The sequence below is a fragment of the Leptonychotes weddellii genome, chromosome X (assembly GCF_054177405.1).
Source record: "Leptonychotes weddellii isolate Sample4059 chromosome X, ASM5417740v2, whole genome shotgun sequence".
Lineage (NCBI taxonomy): Eukaryota > Metazoa > Chordata > Mammalia > Carnivora > Phocidae > Leptonychotes > Leptonychotes weddellii.
This window is the reverse complement of record NC_138385.1, coordinates 96,721,994-96,736,338: the sequence shown is the minus strand read 5'-3', so window position 1 is coordinate 96,736,338 and position 14,345 is coordinate 96,721,994. Positions and strand designations below refer to the sequence as shown.

Sequence of the window (14,345 nt, the reverse complement as noted above, 5' to 3'; positions counted from 1 at the left end):
CGTGTACTTAATTGGGGATACAAATTCCTTGGATATTTTTGCCTAATTCCACTTCATACAACCCAGTATGCTACCCATGGAGTAGGCCTTCCAGGGCTGGAACAAGTTTTCTTTCATCCCACACTGTACCTAGCCAGAGTACCTGTGAGTCCAGAATTGATTTATTGGTTGAACATTATGTGTTCATATGGTTGAACGGATGTCCCAGATACTTGAAACTGATGATTTAATCCTTGTACAGTAATTTTTTAAAACCTGCAGGATAATTTATTATAAATATGAAATAGTGAATCCTGACCCTGCCACTTATTAGTTTGGTTGTCTTTTCTAAGCCCCTGTTTCCTTATCTGTGAAATATGAATAATTAGGAGGATTAACTGAAAAAACAGATCAAACTGTCTAGCATGGGGTTAACCTATTGTAGGCTCTCAACGAATATTTTGTCTCAAGTCGGTTGGTTTGGTTGCTGTGGAAGGGGTTAAACTTCTGCATCTTGACTTTAGTGCTCAGCAGAGGTTTTCTGCAACTTTAGACTGCCCTAGATTAAATGTCAGTGATGACCTAGAACAAATAAGGAAATGTGTTCCAAGTAACTTGGTCAGTAAATCTTTTCATCCTCCCTGTCAATTTTCTTCACATTCCAAACTTTGCACTAGAGAGTTGTAAAAGCACTTGATTCACTTAGCCCAGAGATCTCATTTAAATAATATAGCTTGTTCCAGTAAAAAGATAATTCTAAAATTGCTTTCTATAGAAATGTAATTCTTATATTTACACGGTTTGTAGTATTTTAAGAAGTATCCCAGAACTTGACCTAATGGGCTAGTGTCTCCCCAATAGTCAGGTATTTATGCCCAATGGAGGAAGCAGGATATATGTATACATATGTGTGTGTGTGTGTGTGTGTGTGTGTATAGTCATACAAGTTTAGCAACAGATAAGATCTTAAAAGTTATCTTGGTCCAGACTTCTCATATTTAAAATGAAGAAAGTAAGATCTAGAGAGATTAAGTGATTCGCTCCAAATCCTTGGTGTTAGCGGCTAGGCCTGGGCTAGTTTTCTGAATTTCACTATAGTGAAAATCTTTTGGCAACACCATCACGTCGAATTAGATCATGTCACTCCCTAACTTGAAACTCTTCAATACATTCCCACTGTGTTTATAATAAAAATCTCAATTCTTTATGGTGGCCTACAATGCAAGGCCATGTATGTTGTTGCTCTTGCCCAACTGTCCATCCTAATTTATAATTACTCTCTTCGCTTAGTACAGATTTCACCACTGCCCACAGTAAGAATCATATCACACATTGCAATCTAGTACACGCTCACACATGCACACATAACGAGCAAAAGTTCCTTAAGGAATACTTATTCTGAAAACCTATGACTTCCTGTTGCGGTGACCCAAAAAATTGACATCACATCCTACATGACCCAGGGTTTGAAAAACATGACCAGCCACACTGCTTCTTTTATGTTCTTCAAACAGACTGAATCTGTTTTTATCTTGGGACCTTTCCACTTCTCTTTGTTTGGGAGGCTCTTGCCCAGATAGTGTGCACGGCTAGGTCCTTTTTTTCTTTTCCATCCTGGTTTAAATGTATCTGAGAGGCCTTTGCTGATGACTAAATAGCCTCCCTGTTTATTTTGTCTCCTTTACAGCTCTTACGGTAACTTGTAATTATCGTGTTCATTTGTTTACTTGCTTATTGTTCATTTCCTCCAGTAGAATGTATATGGGTCTGGGGCAACCTGTGGGCATTGAGGGCAGGGACTGACTCACCTCTGTATACCTAGCACAGTTTTCAATATACACTCAATATAGCAATGCTTAAATATATACATAGGGAGATTAATCCGAGTCTGAGTTATGAGTTGTCCTAATTGGCTCCCCATCCCACCCCCCTCCCAATATCTGGCAAAGAGCAACCCTCACAATATGTTTCATAAAGACGAGCATTATTTCAAAGTAAAACACTCTATGGCAATAAGTATAGGGAGGGTTGGGTTCGTGTGAATTCGTGTGAGCGGGTTATCTGCACAGCTGCTGTAAATACTAACTTAATTCAGACTTGCACGGGAAAGGAAAATAAAAACCTGCAAAGACTTTCTGCCTTTAAAGTTTGAGTTGTTTCCTGAGATACTGCATCAGGTAAAGGTAAAGTAGGAAAGTGGTAAAAAGGGGTTTTTGATCTGCCTGTGTTCACCCTTTCAAGTTTACTTTTTAGAAATTAACTCAAGTGCTTAGAGAACGTGCACTTTCCTAATTCCTCTTTCATTTCACCCTTTCTATTGTCACAAACAATGTTTTGTTTCAGAAGACGCTTAAGGCTAACTTAAGCAAACAAACGTGATGTTTTTCCTAAAAGAAAATATTTGCAAATGTCACTTTAAGCACTGGCTGTACTCCAAAAACTCTTTTGGAGGTAGGTTCTTGGGAATTCCAAGCACATTTTTGTTTCCATAGAAATTAAGTTACCAATATGGATAGATTTGTAGCTGTCAGAAAGAATAAAGGTTCATAATTGTTTTATGCGTTACAAATAGTCCTTTTTTTCTCATTGTTTCTGTGAGAAAGTCCATGCTGAGTCTCAAATGAGAAACATTTCCCGTTCTCTCTTCCTCCTGGTGGCCAAGGCGAGAGACTACTCCCTTGTGACAGTAATTTATTTGGTTCCTCAAATACTCATTATGTGCTTAATTCTGAGAAGCAGTATGTCCTTACTAGAGAAAGAACTGAAGAAGGATAGAGCTCCCTCTTGAACTACTACAATCTAGTAGAGGCATTAAGACAGAGCTAACTATTAGAATTCAGGCAAATTGTATCAAGAAGAATGAGAGTGCTAAAATCATTTCTGTAGAAATCAAAGACAAGGAAAAAAGTCACACGTGGTTGGGGTGATTGGGTTAGCACCAAGTGAGAAAAAACTTAGAAAAGGTGGAAACTTTGGAAAGGTGGAACTTTGGAAAATGGCAGAACTTGGCCAGGTAGAGAATGTGGTCCAGATGGATCAAATAGTCTGAGCTAAGGCACTGTAGTGAGAGGGTACAGGGCATGTTAGGGAAGCCCCGGAAAGTCCACTTTGATGGGCTTTAAGCACACCCGCTAACAACAGTGGGAATGTAGTGTAAAGAGTCAATGTGTTTGTACTTTAGTGAGTTTGGAGAGCAGTTGAGGGATTGGTGTGTTTTCTTATTTTAGGTTTGTTTCTTGATTTTACAAGTATATGAATTCATATAAATGAATTTGGATGATACCAGAAAAGCCCAAAGAGTCCCCCATAAGCTAACCATCCCGAGATAGCTCTGCTAACAGTGGATGCATTTTTTCCGTTTAGTTTTTGGGTTTTTTCTTAATAGGCTTCACGCCCGGCTGGGCTTGAACTCAGGATCCTGGGATTGAGACCTGAGCTGAGATCGAGTCGGGACACTTAACCAACTGAGCCCCTCAGGCGCCCTCACTCTTTTTTTTTCTATACATTAAAAAAAAAAGCAGTTAAAAGACTTGTGTATGTAATTTTAGGGCTTGCATTTTTTTATTGACACGATCAAATTTATTTCCCTAGATTGATGAAGTAAACAGTGTTTTACATTACTATTTAATACTCAGCTCAATAAAAGATAATTTTCTTATCTTTTATCTTAATACTTCCTATCTGGATATTTATATTCTTTCCAGTTTTTTTTGTTAGTACAGTTTTTTGTGCAGTAGTTCAGATTGTTTCAAGACTCATGTCTAGAAAGAGAATTATTAGTTTTAAGAATATGAATATATTTAAGACACTTCATATATGTGCTGCCGTTTCCTCCCCAGAAGTTGCACCAAGCTTCATTCCCACCAGCTGTGTTAGAGTATTAGCCTCACCACAGCCTTACCCACGTGTCAAGTCCTCACTCCTTACCTGATGGTTCTTTTAGTTTGCATCTGGTTGCTAGTGAGAGTAAATTTCTTTTCGGATATTTACATCGATTTGTAGTTTAAATTTTTTTTCATTACTATGGCTTTTAAAAATGGTTGGGCTTTGGGCGCCTGGGTGGCTCAGTTGGTTAAGCGACTGCCTTCAGCTCAGGTCATGATCCTGGAGTCCCGGGATCGAGTCCCGCATCGGGCTTCCTGCTCAGCAGGGAGTCTGCTTCTCCCTCTGACCCTCCCCCCTCTCATGCTCTCTCTATCTCAGTCTCTCTCTCAAATAAATAAATAAAATCTTTAAAAAAAAAATGGTTGGGCTTTTTCTTGTTTATGTCACTTTCACTTTTTTCGTGTTTTTAATGTATTCAAAATTACCCATTCCTTTGTGGTTTCTTTCATTGCCGTTAAGTTAAATAATTTTCTCTCGTCTGATAATTTCCTAGTCCTTTAATTTTTGCTTTGTCTTGGTTTATTATTTTTTACAATTTGAAATCTCTTTTAAGTAAAAACTGTATGAAACATGAATAAAGTGAACACCCATACACTTAACACCGCCATTCAGGGGCAGTGGTGTGTCCTGCATTTGGTGTTACTCATTCTCTTGCTTTTCATTAGCTTTACCACCTATGATGTATTCTTCACCAGTACTTTATTAAGTTTAACTGTTTTTGAACTTTAAAATAAAAGCTGAATGTATTTTTCCATGACTTTTTTTTTTTATTCATTCGAGATAGAGAGAATATGAGCAGGGGGAGAAGCAGGCCCCCTGCTGAGCAGGGAGCCCGATGCGGGGCTCGATCCCAGGACCCTGGGATCATGACCTGAGCCGAAGGCAGACGCTTAACCATCTGAGCCACCCAGGTGCCCTTATGACTCGCTTCTATTACTCAAGAGTCATTCGTATTGTCAAACATAAGTGTAATTGATTGCTTTTGATAGCTGTGTAGTAGTGCATGGAATGAAAATGTCAGTTGATGGATTTGGGGTGGTTTCTAGGCTTTGCTATTATGCGCAAGGCTGCTGCAAACATTTTTAAACATGTCTGGTGCCTAGACTTTCTCTAGCGCAGTGGTTCTCAAAGTTGGTCCAGGAACCGTAGTTCCTTGAGACCATTTCAAGGAGCTGGAGAGGTGGAAACAACTTTTATAATAACACCAAAACATCATTTTCCTTTTTCACTGTCACTCTCTCACAAGCATACATTGGCATTTTCCAGAGGTCACATGGCACATTGTGATGTCATTGCTCTGACAGCTGATAGAATATGTGCTTGTGTGTTCTCATGTTTAAAACTTTCCTCAGTTCTAATACCTAATAGAATAACTACTGGTTACTATAACCCATATAAACAAAAAAGCTCTTTGGAGTCCTCAGTTATTTTTAAGAGTGTAAAAGGGGTCCTGAGACCAAGAAGTTTGAGGACTGCTGCTCTAGGGTTTGCACCCGACAGTGAAATGTGTGGGTCATCGATGAGGCACATGTTCAGCTTTACTAAGTAATGCCGAACTAGCTCCTGAAGTGACTATACCAGTTTTCATTTTAACCAGCAGTTTCCACATTCTAAAATTTGGTGGTGGTGGTGTTTTGTGTTACTGTTTTGTTTTGTTTAATTTTGCCCATCTGATTAAGGTGTAGGGATATCTCATTGTGGTTTTCATTTGCATTGCTTTGAGTACCTGCGAGATTGAGCATTTCTTCATATCTTTATGGACCATTTGGTTTCTGCTTCCGAGAAAATCACTTCTTCAGGCTCTTGGCCCACTGTTCCTCTGTATAAGTTCTAGAATCAGCTTATCATGTTTCTGCAAAAAAAAACCAACTGTTGTTGGGATTTTGAATGGAATTGTGTTAAATCGGAAGACCAATTCTGAGAGGCTTGACATCATCAGGGTGGTGTTTTCCTAAACAAGAGCCTGGTATATCTTTGCTAAACTCTTCCTTATTGAAAGATTTATAATTTTCTCCATAAAGGTTAACTCACTTTGGTTAAATTCATTCCCGGGTACTTACATGTTTTATTTTTGTGGTTGTTTAAATGATATCTCTTAAGAATTTATTTTCTAACTGATTGTTTGTGGTTAACAGAAAGTACATTTGACTTTTTTACATTAATATTGAATTCAAAAACCTTACCAGCTCTTATTAATTTTGATAATTTATCTCTAGATTAGTTTGGAATTTCTATGTAGACAATAATATCACCTTGAAATAATGACAGTTTTCTTTCTAACTTCCCTGTTCTTACAACTTTAAATGCTTTTACTTTACACTGGCTGGACTTTAGAACACTGTTGAATTGAAGCAGTGAGAAAAGCCTACTTGTCTTGTTCCTGATCTTAGAAAGATAGCCCCAAACATGTCACCATCAAGTATGATCTCTGTAGATATCCTTTATGAAAATGAAGAAGTTTCCTTCTACTTCTGGTTTGTTTTGGTTTTTGTTTGTTGCTTTGTTCTCATCACGATGATGGTTGAATTTTACTAAATGCATTTTCTTCATCTATTGAACACATTTACTGTATCTGATGAGATGTTTACTTGTTTTTTTTCCTTTTTAATCTGTTAATATGGTAGACTCTATTAATCAGGTTTTTAAAATACATTGCTGTATTCAGTTAGCTGGAGTTTTACATCTATATTCATAAATTAGCCTGTAATTTTCCTTTCTTATACTTTTCTTCTGCAATTTTGACATCAAGATCATGCAGGCTTCATAAAATGAGTTAGGAGTGTTTCCTCTTTTCTACTCCCTGAAAAATATAGTCATTGTGTAGTTCTAACCTCTTCTCCGTATTCACCCCTCCCTCCATTTATTATTGTTTTATATGCTAGTTTTTGTCTACTTACCATATATTTACTAATATCTTTATTTACCATCCCTTCTTGAGTTTTAGATCTTGCATCTGGGATCATTATTGTTTCATCTTAAGTATAACTTTTAGATCATTCTTTAATGTCTTTCTTTTGTCTTTTTTTTTCCATTAAGCAATTAATCTTGAAGAGTGCCTTCATTTTATTAGGCTGAAGGAGACAAAGTGATTAGAGAAGTAGAAGAACCAGGATGATCTCTGAGAGAATTTCAAGGACAGGATGATTAGCAGTGACTGGAAGGAACCTCTGTAGGTAAAGGGTACATAAAACAGGGATTGTCCTTATCAGCTGCCCTCTCTGGAGAGGAAGAGTAGAAGGAAAATGACATTTAAAGTGTAACTACACTATTGAATGTTTTACATAAGCCCTCTAGATTATGAACCACCCAAGGGATCCACTCAGGCTTTATTCATCTTTGCATCTGCAATACCTAGCTCCATTTTGAGCTAGCATATAGTGAGAGTTCATAAATTAGTCCTCAAAGTTAATGAGTTATGTATTATCCTTCAATAGTGGAAGCCTTTACAAGATAGGTAGACAGACACTTGCATTTTCTTAAATTTTGTTCCATCCTTAACATTCTCACAGTTAACCTTTTAAGGTTGTCATGATCAGAGCAAGAGGAAAAGATTTTAAGAGTTTATCGATTTTTGTTCTTATTTTACATATCTAAAAATACCAAGCCTCTGTCATAGAGAATATAAGATTGTAACTTCTTTTATGTTGTATTTTATTTTATTTTTTTATTTGAATTCAATTAATTAACATGTAGTATGTTATTAGTTTCAGAGGTAGAGTTCAGTGATTCGTCAATCTTACATAATATGCAGTGCTCATTGCATCACCCAGGTACCCCATACCCCTACCCCCCCCCTTCAGCAACCCTCCATTTGTTTCCTATGATTAAGAGTCTGCTGTGGTTTGTCTCCTGCTCTGATTTTGTCTTGTTTTATTTTTCCCTCCCTTCCCCTGTGATCCTTTGTTTTGTTTCTTAAATTCCAAATATGAGTGAGATCATATGATCATTCTCTTTCTCTGATTGACTTATTTCACTTAGCATAATATCCTCTAGTTCCATCCACAATGTTGCAAATGGTAAGATTTTATTTTTTGATGGCTGATTAGTATTCCATTGTGTATGTATACCACATCATCTTTATCCATTCATGTAAGATTGTAACTTCACATGGAGACTCGAGGGGTAAATTGGTGATGGGATAGAGAATTGGTAGACCTGCTTATTTTTGAATCCTTATTCTCAGTAATGACTTTTATCAGTGCCTGGCAAATATTTTTTTGACTTATCTCTTTAAATTGTTGATACCTATTCTTTTTTTTTTTTTTTTTTAAGATCTTATTTATTTATTTGAGAGGGGGGAGGGTCAGAGGGAGAAGCAGACTCCCTGCCAAGCAGAGAGTCCGATGCGGGACTCGATCCCGGGACTCCAGGATCATGACCTGAGCTGAAGGCAGTCGCTTAACCAACTGAGCCACCCAGGCGCCCCGATACCTATTCTTCATATATGTTCATCCTGAATGTTAAGTGAGATATGCAACTTCAAAGAGTCTGTTGCTAGTACACTGTCACTTCTAGGATATCAACTTGTATTTAGTCAATTGTTATTTGAATACACACAATGGAATATTAATGTAGAAAGGTTAAAGATAAGGAGATGGAAAAAGGTGTACAAAACAAAGTGTACTAACCAAAAGTGACAGTGTGTTGGCTGCATTTTTGTTAGACAAAATATTTAGGGTGAAAAACATTAATACACTTAAAAAGGGATTCTACTGTTGATTAATGGAACCCTGAAAAGGTTTAACATTTAGAATTAATAACATAAGTATCTCACAGTATAGCCTTCACATATATAAAGCAAAAGCTCCCAGAATTATGAGAGAAATTCAAGAAATACACAAACATGTTGAAAGATTTTAACAAACCTCTTTCAGAAATACGCAGAGCATGCAGGCAGGAGATCCTTAAAATTGTGTTTTGTTAAGTAAACTCTACCCCCAACATGGGGCTCAAACTCAGGACCCTGAGATCAAGAGTCTCATGCTCCACCGACTGAGCCTGTCAGGCGCCCCAAGATTTTAGATTCTAACACAATGAACAGAGTTGATCAAAGATATATATGTATGTGTATATATGAATGTATAGTCTCTTCTCAACAAATAGGGAATATATATACTTTAGACAATATATTTGTGCCCTCGGAGCTTTTGTAAACATTCACCACATATTAAGTCATATAGGAAGTCTCAGAAATTCCAAAGCAGCTACATCATACAGACCCATGTTTTCACACCATTAAGCAACTGTATTAGAAGTCACAATCCCAGGTTTTGGCACCAAAAAACAAAAATGAAAACAAGTCAAACAGGTACTTAAAAACAAATCAAATGTTAGGAAACTAAAATAACACACCTCTAAATAACCCACGGGTTAACAACTTCCCTGTATTGTGTGTAATTCTTAGCTCCGCTAAATAACCCATGGGTTAAAGAGGATATCACAGTGGAAATTACTAAATAGTTAAAGCTGAGCAACAGAATATCTAGGGTCTTATGTTCATTGATTAGAAAACAAGGCCCAAATTAAAATCAGCTATAATTCAGTTCAAGGAGCTACAAAATAAACATGAGTAAATACAGAGAAAGTAGAAGGAAACAGATAGGAGCAGATATTCATGATATAGGAAAGAAGGTAGTCGGTGTAATAAACATAAGCTGGTTTTTTGAAAGGACTTAGTGAAACAGACAAGCCTAGGATGACTAAGAGCAAAGGGAAAATGCAAAGACACGAGGAACAAAAAGCAGACATAATTAAAGATGTGGTAGAGATTTTAAAAATCATAGGAGAATACAATCACCAGCTTAATCACAGTAAGTTATAAAACTTAGATTAAGTGGAAAACTTTATGGAGAGGAGAAAAATCCTCTCACTTTGTCTCAATGAGAAGTAAAAAGCCTAACTGGATCAATGACCATTAAAGAGACTGAGTCGGCAGCCATAGGTCCCTACCACTGTCCCCTTTGCAGAGAGACGTGCCCACAGATAAGGCCCAAGCAGTTGGCTAGTCCCAGGAACACAAAGATGGTAATCAGAAAATGCAGCAGAGGAACTTACCACATTAACAACATGCTTCTCAATGACATTTCTGAATAGGTCAGGTTCAACAATCAAAACCACATAAAAAGGTAAACATTGAGAGGTCTTTCATCTCATGTGCCTCTTCTGTGCCTTCTCTTTTCTCTTTAGCTAACCATATTTGTTTTCTCTTTCTTTTTTCTATAATTACTTGAGCAAATAGAAATATATATATGCATTAACAAAATTAAATGAGGAAAAGCTTTTATTTCAACAAAGACAGAAACCACACTGGGTATAATTCAACTTTGTGTAAAGCAAACAAAACTTCGTGCAAACAAGGAAAACTTTCTTTGTTCTAAATGTATCTCCTAAAAACCTACAACAAATGTTATGTTTAATTGTGAAACTTCAAAATAACTCCCATAAAGTCAAGGGAAAGACAGTGATCGACACTATTATTTCTAAAATTCTGCGGTATATAAAATAACCTAGTTACCAATATGGCAAGGAAAATAAGAGGTATAGGGTTTGCCACTCTTTATTGGCTCATATAGCAACACAAAAATCTCTAAAATACGTCATGATCTAATAGAAGAAATTTGCAACATTTTTTCTTTTATCAAGAAAATTGTGTTACTAAAGAACATTGAAAGAAGACCTGAATAAATAAATGGAGATATATATCATCTAAGATAGAAAGCACCTCCCCTCTCTACAACAAATCATAGGTCAGCAAAGTTTTCTTTTTGTACAGCCCTCGCACTAAGAATGGTTTTTGTATTTTTAAAGGATTACTTAAAAAAAAAAAAGAAGAAGAAGAAGAATCAGCAGCAGCAGCCATCTTGGCCTTCACAGTCTAAGATATTTAGATATTTACCATCTGGCCCTTTACAGAAAGTTTTCCAACACCTGTAATAGACCGTGGTTCTCAAAGTGTGTTCCCTGGACCAACAGCAGTCCAGCATCCTGTAGGAACTTGTTACAAATGCAGATTCTTGGTTCCCGTCCATGAATTAAGTACTCTGGGAGTGGGGTCCAGTAATCCCCCTTTTAAACAAGCCCTCCTGGTGGTTCTGACAGGTCCTGAAGTTTGAGAATCACCACTATAGGCTAGTGGCTTAATCCCATCTTTTTTTTGTGTGTGTGGCTTAATCCCATCTTAAAAGAGCACCTGCCTCTCAGTCTTTCACCAGATGACGTCACAGGAAAGGGGAGATTTAGGGTAGGTTGTAACCTACTAAAATTCCCTTAAGGATGTCCTTAAGGGAATATTTTGTTATTTTACCCTGATCACTCCCACTGTTGACAGTAACACATTCCAGCCAATAGAAATGGTCCGGACAGTACAGATGCTCTTCCGGGGCCCTGCCAGGACTTTAAGTGGATCAGTGCTCAAAGTCCTGGAGAAATAAGAGGGTTTAGGAGGTTTTAAATTACTATAATGTTTGACAGTTGTATATTTGCCGCTTTTGAACGTCATTATGTTGTCTAGTTAAGAATTTTTCTCTAGTTTTCATTATCAGAATACTTCTGTATTTTTTCCAACCTTTATCTGAATTTTAGGCACATTTGTAATAACTACAGTTTACTTCTAAGATTTTCTCAACTGATTAATGGGCCAGTTAGAATTTAATCTTATATTCATGGATAGCATTCTACCTTAGGTTAATGAAAATTCATTTATATAGTATTTAAAATTTTCAGAGTGTTCTTGATCTTCATAAGACTGTGGGTAGGCAGACCTTATCTCCATTTTACAGAGAAGAAAATCAGTGACTTGCTCAGTCCCTATACATAGTAGCATGGGTCTTCTGATTCCATCACTCTGTCCCATATCCTGAATCTGGCTAGACCTTTTTTTCATATTCGTTACCTTTAAAATACGGTTCTGACCTGTTGGTAATTTCACCAGCCAACGAGTACGAGGGAGAAAAAGAAAAGTTAATAATGAAATTCACCATTTTACAAGTAAAAACTGTATCCTGCAAAACTTAAAAATTTTTTTGGAATGTATACGTGAGAGACAGTATGAAGTGTGAGTGAGGGTGTGTGTGTGTGTGTGTGTACGTACACACAGAAGAGAAAGAGATGAAAAGCTGAGAGAAAGAAGTCATCTTTACTCTGAAACATTTAGTACTGTGTGAGAGCTCAATCTCCCTTGCCATTTATCTTTAGTTCTTTCTCTGCCAAATTCTGAACTTGAGTATGTGTCTGATGGTGAAACACTGTATAAGTACAGGACCAATCGACACAGCAAAATTTGTATAAGAAGAAATAAATAGTGGAAAAATACAGTGGACCATGGGTGAACCATTAAGGTTTCTTACAAAGGAGTGGCCAAAACGAGCTTTGAGCTGTTTGGAAGAACTGCAAAGTTGAGGCTTAAAAACCCATAACTTGAGATTAATGTTGGTTTGCAATGAAGTTTTCACTGGTTTGCAGCAAGATGAAAGTAGTAAGGATAAGGTATTACGAGAATATAGACATATACATACATGTCTGTGTATACAACTAATCTCTTTCTCGTTTTTATACTTTAATTATTGAGAGGTAAAGTCTTTCAAAATGATGTCGTGAGTAGGTGGGAGGGGCAGAGGTGTATGTGCACAAATGTGTGTTTGGTAGCTTTAGTTACCTTTTGAGTATACCTCTTTAGTTTATTCCTGTATAACATCTGGATTTACCAGAGGACCGGTTTTCTGAAAACCACCTCACACTTGAGGGTTCAGTTGTCTGGGGGCAGTGCTTGAAAGCAGCAAATTGTGTTGTCATAAGCACCCTTATTGCACTTGGCCAAGCTTTCCTTACCTTGAATGTTCAGTTGACTCTTTTTCCCTGTGTGTGTGTGTGTGTGTGTGTGTGTTTCTCCTCCTCCTTCTCCTCCCCTCAGCCCTCCTCTCTGTCCTCTTCTGCCCCGACTTTCTTCCTGCCTCCCTCCCTCCCCACCACCATATAGGACCTCCTCCCAATCCTCTCCTCTGTCTTTTCCTGCTCTCTCTTTCCCTAGCTGTATAGGGGTAAATGTTCAACAGGCATTTCATATATAAGCACACATCCTGACAATAACAGTAATTAGTCATTTTATTATAAATGGAGATTTTAATTTCAAAGACCTCCATCCCTAAATCTATCCAAAAGCAGTTTGTTTTACATTTCATAGTAACAGGTGCTGTCTCTTTTATGGTATCCCTAGTGGGAATACCAGCAGTGGTTACAATGATAGTAACAACAGTCATGGTTTCTTCTTCTCCTATGGCTAATGTTTATTGAGTTTTTACCACTTGCCATATATTGTTCCAGGTAAGTGGTGCTGAGTTTAGTCTTTGGACCCTGGGGGATGCCCAAGACTCTGCAGGAGCCTGTGAGGTCAAAACGATTTTCATAATAATGCTAAGAAGCCATTTGCCTTTTTTATCATATTGCTATTTGAGCTGATTACACAGAAGCCATGGGTAAAACTGCTGGCTCGTCAGCCCAGATCAAGGGTAGTGGTCATTGTAGTCTTCCTTGTGGGCACTCTCAGTTAAAAAAAAAAAAAAGCAGAAGAAGCCAATTTTATTTTAGAAAGCCCCTGATGAAGCAGTACATTTTATTAAACCTTGACCCTTTATTACATGTCCTTTTAATGTTCTGTGTGACTGAATTGGGCAGTACACACGAAACACTTCTGCATGTTTGAGTTGCCAGCTGGATTAGTCACATTTTTTGTGGCGAGGCAACTGTGGTTATTCAGACTTGAGCATTTGGCAGAAATGTTCTTGAAAATGAAGAAGCCAGCCTGTAATTTCAAGGACAACAGTGTATTACTGGTGGAGTGGTGGGGGCTGTGCAGTGGCCAGACTGGAGGGTGCTTCTTCAGGGGAGAGGTGTTCACAGGGGCCCTCCTGATGCGCAACAGTGTCAACTTTTTTATATCCGACTCATGTTTATAAATTAAAGTTGGACTTTGAATACTGATGAATTTTTGAGTAACAGAGCCAAAAAACATTTTCCAGGGTTTACCTACTGTAGAATCAGTCATCATATAGATTAGCAAAATAGAGCCCAGATATCCAAGGTAACCCTGTACAAATGCATGATTCATGGACTAATCTTATATTTTATAGCACTTTAAACTTCCAAGTACTTTCATATATACGTTTTCATCTGATCTTCACACAACCCTGTCATTATCTAAAGCAGCTTAAAGATAAGGAAATTGAGACTCAATGAAGAATCTTTGTACTTTATATTTTCCATCCCTTTTGGCTATTATTTCTGATGGCTTGAAATAAGGCAGAGTAAATAGAGAGGAGATAGAATCTGTAAAACTTGGCATCTAACTAGGTGCAAAAAAAAAAAAAAATGGAGATGAAGGAGCCAGGGAATTTTCTGAAGTTCCCACTTGGACCCCTGGGAGGGTACCATTAACTGAGAAAATAAAAATAGAGAAGGAATAGATTGAGGTCTCCTGAAGGCCTTTT

The 14,345-nt window shown here is 37.4% G+C and overlaps 1 protein-coding gene across 2 annotated transcripts in view; it reads left to right on the top strand.

The window, feature by feature from the left end:
* MOSPD2 (motile sperm domain containing 2) overlaps window positions 1-14,345 on the top strand; it is a 58,787-nt gene that overhangs the window by 758 nt on the left and 43,684 nt on the right. The gene's annotated exons all lie outside the window — the stretch shown is intronic.